Raw genomic sequence first — 17,661 nt, 5'->3', positions numbered from 1 at the left:
CCATCCCTTCTCTTGCTTCCGAACAATGACGTCATCAGGGAATAGCTTATCATCTTTTGGAGTCTAGGGGCTTGGTTTTCGCTTGAAGATTAAAAAAGGGGGAAGTTCGTTCCCGTCTGCTGAGATTGCCAGCATTACTATCACACGATGTTTTTCACGCCCAGATGTTTTGATGGTAACTTCTTTTGTACCCTTCTCGTTAATCGTGTAATTACGTGGCATATCAATTCAAACCGGAGTCTCATCAACGTTGCCAATTTGGCCCATCGAAATTTTTTTCTTTCCGAAGTGCGACAAGATACCGCTGAAATTCTTGAAGTTTCTTCTCAAAATCCTGTGGAAGCTTTTGGCATATTGTTGTACGGCGTCGCAGAGATAAGGCGGCTCGTTTCATAAGGCGATCAACCATCCCCGGCTAGCCATAAGCTCTTTCTTCGGTATATTAAGAGCTGCAGCCAACTGTTTTTCTTTTCTTATTATGTTGTCACTGATCACAGGTTGCCCATTCTTCCTCCTTTCTCGGACGAATTCCAAAAAATTTACTTCAACGTCAGGATGTCTTCCTTTTGTGAGGTCTAGTGAATTTTTTTCTATTAGCGGTAGTTGCAAAAAATCGCAATTTCTGTTTCCTCCATAAGCCAACTCCCACCTACACTGAACTCTCTTCCTGCCCTTCTTTTACCACATTTTTCGGCATAAAGAATTACTTTACGCTTGAAAGCAGCTTCATACGATATTCTTCTCTGCTTGCCTTCCATTTCGCGACTACCTAATGCAAACACAATGCGAAGTACTGTAGTAGGCCAAAAATAGCGAAACGTGGTTGAGAAGTACAACAATGCGTTGTAATGCACGGGACAGTACCTAAATTTCAACGAACAAACAAAAACAAAAAAAATAAGACACGTTCTATTTGAACCGACGAGTAAAGAAAATTTCCTCTCGTGGCAATAATGGATTTTGTTCTGACGCCTGCGAGTAGAATTCAGAACCGAAAATATATACCAGCTCTTTTTATTCCATAACCTTTTACCTGATTTACGTTTTCCCTTCTTTAATTCACAGATACCATACCTATATTTTCTTGCTAGAGTTTAATTAATATTTTGCTACTTGAGATCACGTGAGGTAAGAATTCCTGGTGGACGATTCAAGTTTGTACGCGAATCTAATGTGCCATCGAATCTAATGCGCACCCCAATTTTGAGTACTTCGAATGATAAAAAAAAAGGGCGCACTAGATTCGCGTAAATACTGTACCTTTGTATCCGTATTACACTGAAAATAGTACAAACAGTGCAAACATCGACAGTATCCACGGTGCGTGTTGTTTCCATTTGTTCTCTATACCCGTAAAAGATAAAAGCAGTAACGTCCTCTTTAATTTCTTGCCGTCACGTTTACATTCAGTCCGCTCACTTCTGTGTGGGGTTTTGTTTTCCGGCAGTTTTAGTTGTGCGTTAACAGCGATGCACAGCCGTGCTATGGATTGGTTTACTGATGAAGACTTGGCCGATATGCACCTAGTCTATGGGTTCACTGAATGGAGAGCCAGATACATCCGTCCGACATGGCGAAGACAATACTAGATAACAAGGTGAAAAATACATCAATTAATATGCCACAATTAAAAAACACGAATCGTTATAAACCAGATAACAAATGGGAAAAAATGTTAGATATATACGAAAATACACTACATACAGCGGAAACAGATAACAGGCCGATCTGAAAAGCACAAAAAGCATGGCTCTAAAAGAATTATTTCTTAAAAAGAAAGGTCTATTGATGAGGTAAGGCATACCCTATAAACACTACAGTGAAACAGCATGGAGGAGCGGCACAGAGACGGTGGTAACCACATCGCAATAATTCTGCAACTTTCGTGTTTTGTACAACTTGGTTGTAGTACGAAGGCTATTCGGAAAGCAAGTTTCGATCGGTCACGAAATAGAAACCACTGTGAAAATCCTATGAAGCCTTGCACAAATGTTTTGCGTAGCATATGGTGTGCCCGGCTATCGCGTTACGTCGCTCTTTTCAGTTCTGAGTGTGCAGCGAGCACGTAAAGATGCCTAGGAAATAGTGTCTCCTGCCAAGTATGAGGGCCTGGTCAGAGATTTCGCCTGATGTCTTGCAGCCCACATTACAGCGGTTCCTCCATCAAGACAATTCTCGGCCGTACTCTGCAGGGGCAATGAAGATACTCCTGCAGCGTTTTCGATGGGAAGTGTTTAATGACCCGCAAAACACCCTGTAACTGGCTGGCTCTGAGTTTGATTTCTGCTCACATGAACCGCTGGCGATTTGAAGACAACATTTTGGCACAGTCAGTGAGCTTTAGACCAGTGTAGAGAATTGGCGGAAAGCACAGAGGGGTGCCTTCTATGAGGAGAGTATTGGAAAGTTGGTACAACGCCACGACAGATATCTAAGTCGGAGAGGCGACTATGTAGAGAAGTAGCTGGAACGTGTAGCTAACTGTTGCTAACCAATAAATCATTTCATTTTACTATCAAAGTGATTTCCATTTCGCGACCGATCGCAACTTAGACTACTGGCCATTAAAATTGCTACACCAAGAAGACATGCAGATGATAAACGGGTATTCATTGGACAAATATACACTCCTGGAAATTGAAATAAGAACACCGTGAATTCATTGTCCCAGGAAGGGGAAACTTTATTGACACATTCCTGGGGTCAGATACATCACATGATCACACTGACAGAACCACAGGCACATAGACACAGGCAACAGAGCATGCACAATGTCGGCACTAGTACAGTGTATATCCACCTTTCGCAGCAATGCAGGCTGCTATTCTCCCATGGAGAAGATCGCAGAGATGCTGGATGTAGTCCTGTGGAACGGCTTGCCATTCCATTTCCACCTGGCGCCTCAGTTGGACCAGCGTTCGTGCTGGACGTGCAGACCGCGTGAGACGACGCTTCATCCAGTCCCAAACATGCTCAATGGGGGACAGATCCGGAGATCGTGCTGGCCAGGGTAGTTGACTTACACCTTCTAGAGCACGTTGGGTGGCACGGGATACATGCGGACGTGCATTGTCCTGTTGGAACAGCAAGTTCCCTTGCCGGTCTAGGAATGGTAGAACGATGGGTTCGATGACGGTTTGGATGTACCGTGCACTATTCAGTGTCCCCTCGACGATCACCAGTGGTGTACGGCCAGTGTAGGAGATCGCTCCCCACACCATGATGCCGGGTGTTGGCCCTGTGTGCCTCGGTCGTATGCCGTCCTGATTGTGGCGCACACCTGCACGGCGCCAAACACGCATACGACCATCATTGGCACCAAGGCAGAAGCGACTCTCATTGCTGAAGGCGACACGTCTCCATTCGTCCCTCCATTCACGCCTGTCGCGACACCACTGGAGGCGGGCTGCACGATGTTGGGGCGTGAGCGGAAGACGGCCTAACGGTGTGCGGGACCGTAGCCTAGCTTCATGGAGACGGTTGCGAATGGTCCTCGCCGATACCCCAGGAGCAACAGAGTCCCTAATTTGCTGGGAAGTGGCGGTGCGGTCCCCTACGGCACTGCGTAGCATCCTACGGTCTTGGCGTGCATCCGTGCGTCGCTGCGGTCCGGTCCCGGGTCGACGGGCACGTGCACCTTCCGCCGACCACTGGCGACAATATCGATGTACTGTGGAGACCTCACGCCCCACGTGTTGAGCAATTCGGCGGTACGTCCACCCGGCCTCCCGCATGCCCTCTATACGCCCTCGCTCAAAGTCCGTCAACTGCACATACGGTTCACGTCCACGCTGTCGCGGCATGCTACCAGTGTTAAAGACTGCGATGGAGCTCCGTATGCCACGGCAAACTGGCTGACACTGACGGCGGCGGTGCACAAATGCTGCGCAGCTAGCGCCATTCGACGGCCAACACCGCGGTTCCTGGTGTGTCCGCTGTGCCGTGCGTGTGATCATTGCTTGTACAGCCCTCTCGCAGTGTCCGGAGCAAGTATGGTGGGTCTGACACACCGGTGTCAATGTGTTCTTTTTTCCATTTCCAGGAGTGTATTATACTAGAACTGACATGAGATTACATTTTCACGCAATTTGGGTGCATAGATCCTGAGAAATCAGTACCCAGAACAACCACCTCTGGCCGTAGTAACGGTCTTGATACGCCTGGGCATTGAGTCAAGCAGAGCTTGGATGGCGTATGCAGGTACAGCTGCCCATGCAGCTACAACACGATACCACAGTTCATCAAGAGTAGTGACTGGCGTATTGTGACGAGCCACTTGCTCGGCCGTCATTGACCAGACGTTCTCAATTGGTGACAGATCTGGAGAATGTGCTGGGCAGGGCAGCAGTCGAACGATTTCTGTATCCAGAAAGGCTCGTACAGGACCTGCAACATGCGGTCGTGCACTATCCTGCTGCAATGTAGGGTTTCTCAGGGATCGAATGAAGGATAGAGCCACGGGTCGTAACACATCTGAAATGTAACGTTCACTGTTCAAAGTGCCGTCAATGCGAACAAGAGGTGACATAGATGTGTAACCAATGGCACCCCATACCAACATGCCGGGAGATACGCCAGTATGGCGATGACGAATACACGCTTCCAATGTGCGTTCACCGCGATGTCGCCAAACACGGATGCGACCATAATCATACTGTAAACAGAACCTGGATTCATCCGAAAAAATGACGTTTTGCCATTCGTGCACCTAGGTTCGTCGTTGAGTACACCAAAGCAGGCGCCCTGTCTGTGATGCAGCGCCAAGGGTAACCGCAGCCATGGTCTCCGAGCTGATAGTCCATCCTGCTGCAAACGTCGTCGAACTGTTCGTGCAGATGGTGGTTGTCTTGCAAACGTCCTCATCTGTTGACTCAGGGATCGAGACGTGGCTGCACGATCCGTTACAGCCATGTGGATAAGATGCCTGTCATTCGACTGCTAGTGAAAATAGGCCGTTGGGAACCAGCACGGCGTTCCGTATTACTCTCCTGAACCCACCGATTCCATATTCTAATAGTCATTGGATCCCGACCAACGCGAGCATAAATATCGCAATACGATAAACCGCAATCGCGATAGGCTACAATCCGACCTTTATCAAAGTCGGAAACGTGATGGTACGCATTTCTCCTCCTTACACGAGGCATCACAACAACGTTTCACCAGGCAACGCCGGTCAACTGCTGTTTTTGTATGCGAAATCGGTTGGAAACTTTCCTCATGTCAGCACGTTGTAGGTGTCGCCACCGGCGCCAACCTTGTGTGAATTCTCTGAAAAGCATCTTCTTCCTGTCGGTTAAATTTCGCGTCTGTAGCACGTCATCTTCGTGGTCTAGCAATTTTAATGGCCAGTAGTGTATATCAAATAATACGTCACAATTAAAAAACAAGAATCATGATAAACCAGATAACAAATCGGAAAAAATATTAGGTGGATACGAAAATAAACAGATAACAGGCCGATCTGAAAAGCACAAAAAGCATGGCTCTAAAAGAATTATTTTTTAAAAAGAAAGGTCTATTGATGAGGTAAGGCATACACTATACACACTACAGTCGAACAGCATGGAGAAGCGGCACAGCGACGATGGCAACCACATCGCAATAATTCTGCAATTGTTGTGTTTTGTACAACTTGGTTGTTGTACGAAGCCTATTCGGAAAGTAAGTTCCGATCGGTCACGAAATGAAAACCACTGTGAAAATCCGATGAAGCTTTACACAGATGTTTTTGGTAGCATCTGGTGTGCCCGTCTATCGCGTTACGTCGCTCTTTTCAGTTCTGAGAGTGCAGCGAGCACTTAAAGATGCCTAGGAAATAGTGTCTCCTGCCAAGTATGAAGCCCTAGTGAATGATATCGCCCGATGTATTGCCAGTCCACATTATAGCGGTTCCTTCTTCGAGAGAATTCTCGGCCGTGCTCTGCAGGGGCAAAGAAGATGCTCCTGCAGCGTTTTCGATGGAAAGTGTTTCATCACCCGCAATGCAGCCTATAACTGGCTGGCTCTGAGTTTCATTTCTGTTCACACGAACCGCTGGCGCTTTAAAGACAACATTTTGGCACAGTCAGCGAGCTTTAGACCACTGTAGAGTATTGGCGGAAAGCACAGAGGGGTGCCTTCTATGAGGAGAGTATTGGAAAGTTGGTACAACGCTACGACAGATGTCTAAGTTGGAGAGGCGACAATGTAGAGAAGTAGCTGGAACGTGTAGTAACTGTTGCATACCAATAAAACATTTTTGATTATCAAAGTGGTTTCCATTTCGCGACCAATCGCAACTTACTTTCCGTATAGTCCTTGTGCATTACAGGCTTCATCACTGTTTTGGTCACGATATTACTGCAAGATCTTAGCGGACACCTGCGGCAGCGTTACAGCAACCAATTACAGCGGTGACTCAGTGTATCGCATTGTGAATGGTTTCAAGACAATTTAGCGGATACTATCAAGTGTTTCAGCGTGTCCTCGTGAAATAACGCGATAGAAACTCGCGATAAGCCAACCTAAGCGCCCTCATTCCCAGACGCAGTATCATCATGGTCGAATAATATTTTCACTGAAACAATGCTGATTACACATCATATTTACGTGATTACACTATAACGAGGCGCCGGAGACCGTGAGTCCATTATACCAAAATACTCAGTGGGTATGCCTCCACAATCTTCGGATTTTTGTCGTTTGAGTTGTGGTTCATCCTATACATTGAGCAAGCAGTAAAAGGAAAACTTTTGAATAGTAATTAAAGTTGACAGCAAGAAATAAAAGCTTTCGTGTTCTACGATGACGTTTTAATTCTATCAGCATTGGAATATCAGTTGGACGGAATTGGTAGTCTCTTGAAAAGTAGTTGCGAGATGGTCAAAAACAAAGGTAAAAATATGGTGTTGTAATGCAGAATTAAGTCGGGTGTGATGGAATTAGATGAGGCGATGAGGTGCTGCTGAAAGTAGTGGCCGAGTTATGCTATTTGGACAACAAAGTATAAGACGATGAACGAACTAAAGAGAGTATAAACTGTAGACTGCCAGCAGCAAGATAGAATTTTCTGAAGAGACAGATGTGGTAATGTTTGATGTAAATTTAAGCGTTAGTTTCTCTGGACGTGTTTGGAATGTAGTCTTATATGGAAGTGAAACATGGATGACAAGCAGTAGGGACAAGACAAGAATAGAAGCGCTATGCTACATAAAAATGGTCAAATTTAGTCATAGATCGAGTAGCTACTAAAGAGATGAATTAAGGAGAAAAAATTCTTTGCCACAGTTCGACTAAAAGAAGTGACAGGTTCATAGGATAAGCCTTGATTCTAATTTGGTAACTGAGAAAAGCGTAGGGGCCTAAATTTTGTAGAGGAATACCAAGGCTAGGATGTAGAAAGCAGGTTCAAATAATGAAAAGCGCATTAGTTACGCAGCTATGAAAAGACTTGCACGTTAAAGTCTAGCGTGGAGATCTGCATGTAACCGGTTTTCAGACTGATGACTATTACCGCTACATCTGCTACTGCCAATTTAACAACGCATTGATGATGACGTAATACAGTATGAATTGTCGAATGTTTTGCAACATCAGCTTTTTATCTCAAGACGACTGTTGTTTACTGTCGAAAGTGATAATAGTGAATGAGTAACATGTGACTGTCTGTGAAGAATAAACTTTCGTGTTCGCCTGACTTGTTCCACACCTGAAATACAGCGGAAATGAGATATGTAGGACATGCAGTTATCAGGTAAATGCTTTCAGAACGAATTTTCACTCTGCAGCGGAGTGCGTGCTGTTCTGAAAATTCCTAGAAGAAGCTGTAGCCAAGAATGTAGTTTCTGTTGACGTGTTGGTTAATTTTCAGTTTGTGTTGTGTTTGCGTTTGATGTAACACTGGCTTTTCGTACATTTTCAACAGCGTCTTTGAATACATTGACAACTGTCCATTTGAGTCAGTGTTTGTACGTTCCTGAGAGATCCTAATCAGTGTCGCCTTAGCTACGTATCACGTTCTCTCGTCTCTTCATAAAAGTTGTTGCAAGTCACAAAAATAACAGAATCAATGATTCACTTTTTCGGAGCCCTATAATTTTCTTCCACTGGAAAACAGAAGTTTGAAATCTGGCTCAAAAGTGCTCACAACCTTCCTCTGTAATGGCAGAAAAGCGTGGAGCTCTGCGAAGTCACCCTCGGGCAAGCCGGCCGGTGTGGCCGAGCGGTTCTAGGCACTTCAGTCTGGAACCGCGCGACCGCTACGGTTGCAGGTTCGAATCCTGCTTCTTGCATGAATGTATGTGGTGTCCTTAGGTTAGTTTGGTTTAAGTAGTTCTAAGTTCTAGGGGACTGATGGCCTCAGATGTTAAGTCCCATAGTGCTCAGATCCATTTGAACCATTTGAACCCTCGGGCTCGGCGACGCTTCAAACATATGAAAAAAAAAAAAAAATCCTAGAGCTCAGAAGTTCGTGTGACGTGTAAGGTGGATGATGTCACATTGGCACTAAATTTCACTACAATTCAGCCCAACGCAACCGTCGACGTGTCACACAGTGGGAAGGTCGCCACTACCCCCCCCCCTCCCTTTTACCTACATTTCATCCCTTCTTTCGACGCCTCTGCAACGGAGGACAGAACTGCGACACCCAGCTTCGAAACAATGTGGTTTCTTATGGGTAGCCGAGGAAAATATTTTAGAGAGACCGCCGCTCAGAACCGACACGGAAAGGCATCGGATGGTGGCATAAAGGACGCCAATGAACAATTCTGGGCCGTGAAAGACAGTTCTCAGTGCAATGTGCAACAGAACGACTTTGTCAACATTTCACGCTGCTGACACCCCCAGGCATTTCAACCCCTCTCTTAGCACTTTGTGGGGCTGCCTCCCCATTGAACTTGATGTGCCCCCTTTGGAATGCCGTGAGGCTGCAGTTCTTTTTCTGTGTACAGATTGGAACCACTACGGACCGTTTAATTTCTTCGACGAAATTTGAACGTGATCTGAAGCAGCAAAGTGTAGTTATGCATTTTTCAGCCCTCCTACTTCAAATGCACATGTGGCATGATCATAGAGGGCTGCGACGTCCACATATGCGTGAATTCAATGGCAATGGGTTCCTCTAAGACCCCCCATAGGTCGGCAATATCCTCGGCGGCATCCACCCACATTTTTTGGGAATTTTAAAAATGTGCCTTTGCAGAGAAACCTGCGAAGTAGCCCCAGACGCCTGCAGGCAGGCAACTATCATTAGAGGAGTGTCAAGTGCTTGCCTGCCTGCAGGCACTAAGGGCTACTTCGTAGGTTTTCTTTGTAAACTAATTTCTTGGTAGTCTTGTATTCGCTCTGCTTAAACATTTGACCAAAAATGAAATCTGTGAATGCCTCTAATTTACGACGTCGATAATAGGTGAAATTGTGTAACGGCCCTACTAAGGAGACTGCCTAAATAACGCCTGTCCGTCCTCTTTTAGAATAGTTGCGCAGTGTGGAATCCTTACCAGATAGGACTGACGGAGTACATCGAAAAAGTTCAAAGAAGGTCAGCAGGTTTTGTATTATCGCGAAATATGGGAGAGAGTGTCACAGAAATGATACAGGATTTGGGATGAACATCATTAAAAGAAAGGCGTTTTTCTTTGCGAAGGAATCTTCTCACGAAATTCAAACCCCAGCTTTCTCCTCCGAATGCGAAAATATTTGTTGCCACCGACCTACATAGGGAGGAACGATCACCACGATAAAATAAGGGATATCAGAGCTCGTACGGAAAGATATAGGTGTTCATTCTTTCCCCGCGCTATACGAGATTGGAATAATAGAGAATTGTGAAGGTGGTTCGACGAACCCTCTGCCAGGCACTTAAATGTGATTTGCAGAGTATCCATGTAGATGTGTTGCCTGAATCGTCCCAAGATCCCAAACACACATTCAACAGATCTGGTTGCGTTGCGAATTCGACACATACTACATAATTATCATTTTGCAGTTTGGAATGATAAACAAGTGCAGACGCTGAAGGTCGGGGGGTGCGCGCCAGAGACTGCATTAACGCAGCGGCGGCGGTGGCAGACACGCGCCTTGACCTAGCGCCGGCGCGCTATGCAGGCCTGGGACGCGCCCCGTTCTCACGTAAGTCGTGTGGCGGGGGAATTAATCTCCCCGGCACAGAAAGCGCTGCGCCGCGGTGCGGTGCGGCGGCACGCTCCCAGAAGCGGTAATTGGCCGACACGCGGATAAAGTTTGAGCTCGCGAGCTGCCGCGCCGCACACGCGACGCCGAACCGAGAACCGACCACGCCGTCTGCCGCGCGAACGACTCTCGAGCCGCGCCGACTCGGTTAATCCTTTCTCTAACGTCAGCGGCATAGGCCATCGTACTAAACGGGAGCCCTACATCTCCTGTAAAGCGGTTTGTGTCAGTCTAGTGGACGTGTGTGGGGTTGGACCGAGTGAGAAAAGGGAGGCACGGCTAAGAAAAATTCATTGATTCGAAGTCGAACTCCCATCTCGCACAATCTGACAACCGAAGTTTACTCACTTCAGTGTGCTACAGATCAATTCATGAAACTCTACGAAATGTTGGCGCAAGCTATAAATAAGTCTGTCGATGTTCGGCACTTCGCAAAAGCTGCTAAACGCGTTAAATTTACTATTGAGAAATTGCTATTGTTTAGAGGACCAGACACATCTCCATCAGAGAGAAGCACAAATAATAAGTCCGTTTTTTTGTCATCAGTCTTCTGACTGATTCGATGCCTCCGCCACGAATTCCTATCCTGTGCTAACCTCTTCTTCTCAAAGGAGCACTTGCAACCTACACCCTCAATTATTTGCACCATAAATTCCAATCTCTTTCTCCCTCTACAGTTTTTGCAGTTTCTGCCCTCTACAGCTCCCTCTAGTACCATGGAAGTCATTTCCCCATGTCTTAACAGATGTCCTATCATCCTGTCCCTTCTCCTTATCAGTGTTCTCCATATATTCCTTTCCTCTCAGATTCTGCGTACAACCTCCTCATTCCTTACTTTATGCGTCCTCCTAATTCTCAACATTCGTCTGTAGTACCACATCTCAAATGCTTCGATTCTCTTCTGTTCCGGTTTTCCCACCGTGTTTCACTACCATACAATGGTGTACGCCAGACGTACCAGGTGATCAAAAAGTCAGTATAAATTTGAAAACTGAATAAATCACGGAATAATGTAGATAGAGAGGTAAAAATTGACACAGATGCTTGGAATGACATGCGGTTTTATTAGAACCAAAAAAATACAAACATTCAAAAAATGTCCGATAGATGGCGCTTCATCTGATCAGAATAGCAATAATTAGCATAACAAAGTAAGACAAAGCAAAGATGATGTTCGTTACAGGAAATGCTCAATATGTCCATCATCATTCCTCAACAATAGCTGTAGTCGAGGAATAATGTTGCGAACAGCACTGTAAAGCATGTTCGGAGTTATGGTGAGGCATTGGCGTCGGATGTTGTCTTTCAGCATCCCTAGAGATGTCGGTCGATCACGATACACTTGCGACTTCAGGTAACCCCTAAGCCAATAATCGCAGGGACTGAGGTCTGGGGACTTGGGAGGCCAAGCATGAAGAAAGTGGCGGTTGAGCACATGATCATCACCAAACGACGCGCGCAAGAGGTCTTTCACGCGTCTAGCAATACGTTTTTTTTTTTTTTGTTCTAATAAAACCTCATGTCATTCCAAGCGTGTGTGTCAATTTTTACCTCTCTATCTACATTATTCCGTGGTTTATTAAGTTTTCAAATTTATACTGACTTTTTGATCACCCGGTAGATTTCTTCCTCAAATTAAAGCCGATATTTGATATTAGTAGACTTCTCTTGGCCAGAAATGCCTTTTTGCCATAGCTAGTCTGCTTTTGATGTCCTCCTTGCACCGTCCGTCATTGGGTATTTTACTGCCTAAGCAGCAGAATTCCTTAAGTTCGTCTACTTCGTGACCATCAATCCTGATATTAAGTTTCTCGCTGTTCTCATTTCTACTACTTCTTATTACCTTCATCTTTCTACGAATTTACTCTCAATTCATACTGTGTACTCATTAGACTGTTCATTCCGTTTAGCAAATCATGTAACTCTTCTTCACTTTCACTCAGAATAGCAATGTTATCAGTGAATCGCACCCTTGATATCCTTTCACCTTGAATTTTAATTCCACTTCTGAACCTTTTATTTCTATCGCTACTTCCTCGATGTACAGATTGAACAGTAGACTATATCACGGTCTTACACCTTTTTTAATCCGAGCACTTCCTTCTTGGTCGTCTATTCTTATTATTCCCTCTTGGCTCTAATACATATTGTATATTACACGACTTTCCCTACAGCTTACCCCTATTTTTCTCAATTTCGAGCATCTTGCACCGTTTTACAAATTTCGAACGCTTTCTCCAGGTCGACAAATCCTATGAACGTGCCTTGATTTTTCTTTGATCTTGCCTCTGTTATCAACCACAACGTCAGAATTGCCTCTCTGGTGACTTTATCTTTCCTAAAGCCAACCTAATTGTCATCTAACATATCCTCAATTTTCTTTTGCATTCTTTCGTATATTATCCTTGTCAGAAATTTGGATGCATCAGCTGGTAAGCTGCTTGTCGATAACTCTCGCACTTGTCAGCTCTTGCAATCTTCGGAATAGTGTGGATGATATTTTCCGAAAGTCAGATGGTATGTTGCCAGACTCGTACATTCTACAAACCAACGTGAATAATCGTTTTGTTCCCACTTTCCCCAATTATTTTAGAAATTCTGACGGAATTTTACCTATCCCTTCTGCCTTGTTTGATCTTAAGTCTTCCAAAGCTCTCTTAAATTCTGATTCTAAAACTGGATCCCCTATCTCTTCTAAATCGACTCCTATTTCTTATTCTATCAGACAAATCTTCCCCCTCATTGAGGCTTTCAATGTATTCTTTCCACCTATCTGCTCTCTCCCGTGCATTTAACAGTGGAATTCTCGTTGCACTCTTAATGTTACCACCCTTGTTTCTAATGTCAACGCAGGTTGTTTTGACGTTCCTGTATTTTGAGTCTGTACTTCCGACAGTCAATTCTTTTTCGATGTCTTCAAGTTTTTCCTGCAGCCATTTCGTCTTAGCTTCCCTGCACTTCCTATTTATTTCATTCCTCAGCAACTTATATTCCTGTATTCCTGAGTTTCCCGGTGCATTTTTGTACTTCCTCCTTTCATCAATCAACCGAAGTATTTCCTCTGTTACCCATAGTTTCTTTGCAGTTACCTTCCCAACTTCCCTTTTTAGAGATGTCCATTCCTCTTTAACTGTACTGAAGTCCGCTACGAGTGGCTAAATCACGGGGAAATGTGACACATATAATGCAAATATGTAGAATAGTTTGATTGTAGTAACAGAATGCTGCTATTAATTCAGCATAATCATCCACGATAGCAGAAAGTGCTACAGTTCACTAACGATATGCCTTGCACGCTATTATTATTAAACACTCGTGTGACTTAGGTGGCACTAGAACAGATGTGGCAACACAATAAGAAATAACATATAACATTTATCAAAAGAACATTACAAAATGGTACTTAACTCTGGTACAATTTGATGTGTGGTACTTAATATCTAAATATGTTTCTTGGTAGTCTACGTTGTATAAGTAATAGTAATCTTTCAGATACTCCTAACAGTACAATTACTCTCTAAATAGCGACTGTTAGGTCGGAGTACTTTATTGAGCTGACTGCAGTCGCTCAACTGAACTGTGTAACTGCTGGTTTGTAACTGCCTGAGGTTTCGCGGCGAGTTGTGCTTTGGTGCCTGTCGGCGGAAGGATTTTCAGGTCCACGAGTACAAGGCAGAAGCAATAAAGTTCGCAAGGTTGACAGCGCTCCCTATGGCGGCTGCCCACACCGTTGGCGGACTACGAGTATATGAAGCGCTAAGGGAAGTGGTGCAGAAGCAAGAAGAGGTCCAGTTTTATGACCATCTAGAGGTTGCTGCACGGACTGAGAGACACTGGGCAAGTGGTTGTGCCTGTGTGGTAGTAACCCCCCACGGTTCAAATGGCTCTGAGCACTATGGGACTCAACATCTATGGTCATCAGTCCCCTAGAACTTAGAACTACTTAAACCTAACTAACCTAAGGACATCACGCAACACCCAGCCATCACGAGGCAGAGAAAATCCCTGACCCCGCCGGGAATCGAACCCGGGAACCCGGGCGTGGGAAGCGAGAACGCTACCGCACGACCACGAGATGCGGGCCCCCCCGCTGTGTTTGTTGTGTACCTCTTTCTTGGTACACAACCAACGGTATATTAAAACATACCACAATATTAATAAACCAACAGAAAATTTAAAATGTGAACATTTACAGATGTAGTGGGTGTTTCCAAAATGATTTTACAACTTTGAAAATGAATATATGGGTTTATTCATGTCCGAAAGAACAGACACCACGCATTCATATAATTGGTTCTCCTGATGGGTTATGAATCCAAAACGTTCAGTGTGAATGCATAATTACGTTCGACCTCTTGCTGGAATCTCAAAGTAACGAGTATGGAGGATATGGACGGGGACTTCGTACTGGTGGTGCTGGGTGAGAATGTCGGTCAGTTAGGTGGTGTGCCGAAATGTCGCGCGCAATTGCGATAAACAGTGTATCCGGGTGGCGCAGCGGTTAAGGCAACTGCGTGGTAAGCAGGAGATAATGTGTTCGAATCCTACTCGGGCACACATTTCCAATCGTCGCCGCTGATTCTGCATAAACTACTGATTCAGCTGACATCAAATAGCTCCTTCTGCTTCTCCCCTCCGTCTTCAGTTTACGTTATATAAAGAACAGACCCCAGGCTCTCATATGAATAACTAACCTTGCTGAATATGACTCCCGCTACTAATGCAGCGCTCACCCCACCTCAGGTCGATCTCTTGCCAAACCTTAGCGCCGTGTCAGGTGTGTTGTTTAGTTGTGAGCTCTGCTAGAGAATCTGTCAATGGTGGTACAAACATAGTATCCTCTTTGACGAATCCTCACAAGAGAATGTTGACATCTCTTTTACGAAGTGTACAACAGGTTCTTGGTCAGCCACGTCAAAAAGTTGGATTAAAAAGTTTCACAGTGTATCTATGTACACTATTTCCATTGATTTCTTTCTCTTAGGTCTGTAATCTTTGCGCTTCCTCAATGCACAAAAAACGTAACTTATTGGCTATCACGAGAGGTTTCTAAAGTTTGCTTCGAATTTTCACAGTCCCAAATCTTAAAGTTCTCCTTATTAACAAGGGCAGTTCGTTTTGTATTATCGCGAAATAGGGGAGATACTGCCACATACTTGAATTGGAATGGCAAACATTAAAGGCGTTTTTCGTTGCGACGGGATCTTCTCATGAAATTTCAATCACCAGTTTCCTCCTCCGATTGAGAAAACATTATATTCTCACCCACCTACATAAGGAGAAATGATCATGATCATTACGATAAAATAAGAGAAATCAGGGCTCGCACAGAAAAATTTAAGTACTCGTTTTTCCCGCGCGCCGTTCAGGTGTGGAACGGTAGAGAGACAGCTTGAAGGTGGTTCATTGAACCCTACGCCACGCACTTTATCGTCAATAGCAGAGAAAAAACGTAGATGTAGATCAATTTCACCTCTAAAAGTGAACAGTTGACTCATCACTAAAGAGGTTTCTGATGAAATCTTCACATTTATCCGACCGATCTAACTTTTGCCACAAAAGCCCTTACGAAGAATCAAATTAGCATCTTTTAGTTCGTACACCATTGTTAATTTCCGAGGCAAATTTCTCCTTACATGGGAATCTGCAGAAATTCATCTAGGAAAGGGTGGGCGGCAAGACTCTAAAATTGTCACTCTTTATATAAATGTGTTGCGCAATTTCGAGACGTGTCGTGCCACAAGAACTAAATTTTATGGGTGACAGAAAATAGTTATTATATCCCAGAGAACTCAACTGCATGAGAAGTGTATGTGAACACCACAATGAATAAAAACACTGTGCTCCAGATTCCAGGGAGCAGCAAGTGCCTCCTTTTGCTTTCCTCCCTCACCTCCTCCGCTGCCTTTGTGGACGCCTGTGTCTTCTTAACATACGTAAAAGAGCCACATGTGGAGCACCCACATCGTGACAAGCACCGTGGATTGATTTCTTGCCTCGCTTGCTCTGCAGCGTCGTTAGACACACGCGGTCGAACTGAGAATTTTTTATGCCTAACCGAGCACCCAGTTTGAACAAAACTCTTAACCCGATCATACATGGCAGACCGATTGAGAGAATCTCTAACGTAGCCGGTACGAAAATTAAATTGTGAAGTTGTCGCAGATAGATCCTTCAAACCAAGCCACACAATGACCTCACAGTGACGGCAGCCATATGAACTACAGCTGTCGCTAGCGCTTGTGTGATTCGCTACCATCGTACTACGTGGGTCAAATATTTATCGTTTTTCCTACAAAATTAGCTCCGCTGTGTCGTCTTCTGCCAACAGCGTCATCCGGATTCGATATGGAGAAGCACGGTATCACCCTGTTCCAATCCTCCTACCAAGGAAAAATCGTTGACACTACCCAGGTTCTCCGTATAGCAGCCAGACAATCTGGCCACTACATCTACATCTACAGCTACATTGATACTCTGCAAATCAGATTCATCGAACAACTTTCGCAATAATTCTGTATTATTCCACTTTCGAAGAGCGAGCGGAGTAAACGAACACCTATATCTTCCCCTGCGAGCTCTAATTTCCCTTATTTTATTACGATGATCGCCGGTGTCAATAAAATATTTTCGCATTCGAAGGAGAAAGCTGGTGATAGAAATTTCTTGAGAAGACCCACCCCAACGAGAAACGTCTTTGTTTTAATTGTGTCCACACCAAACCATGTTTCATGTTCGTGGTACTCCCTCCCCTATTCCTCAATAATATAAAACGTGCTGCTCTTCTTTGAACTTTCTCGATGTTCTCCGTTAGTCCTATCTGGTAAGGACCCCAAACAGCGCATCAGTACTCCAAAAGAGAACGGACAAGCGTAGCATAGACTGTCTCTTTAGTAGATCCGTTGCATATTCTAAGTGTGCTGCGAATAAAACAGAGTCTTTGGTTCGCCTTCCCCGTAACATTTTCTACGCATTCTTTCCAATTTAAGTTGTTCGTAGCTGTAATTCCTAGGTATTTTGCTGAATTTAAGGCCTTTAGACTTCATTGATTTATCGAGGACCGAAGTTTAATGGAATCCTTTTAGCCCTCGTGGGGATGAACTCACACTTTTCATTATTTAGGGTCAATTGCCAATTTTCCAAATCGTTTTGCAATTACGATAAAGGATGACAGCCAAAAACAGTTTCGGTACATATAAATATACCTTCTGATGAAGGTATATTTATATAAAATATAAATATACCTTCTGATGAAGGTATATTTATATGTACCGAAACCTTGGTCAAGAAATTTTAATAAATTTTTATCCTGCAACTGTTTTTGGCTGTCATCCTTTATCGTGAAGAAATTCAACAGTTGCTGTTGCAGCCATGTTTAAAATCTTGTTTTGCAATTAGTTTTGATCTTCTGATGACTTTACTAGCCACTGACCTATGGGAGGCAGACTGCTACAAATTTACCCCAAGACTACGTCTATAACTCATATG

Source organism: Schistocerca americana, chromosome 5, assembly GCF_021461395.2.
Source record: "Schistocerca americana isolate TAMUIC-IGC-003095 chromosome 5, iqSchAmer2.1, whole genome shotgun sequence".
NCBI classification, from domain to species: domain Eukaryota; kingdom Metazoa; phylum Arthropoda; class Insecta; order Orthoptera; family Acrididae; genus Schistocerca; species Schistocerca americana.
This window is presented reverse-complemented; position numbering follows the sequence as displayed.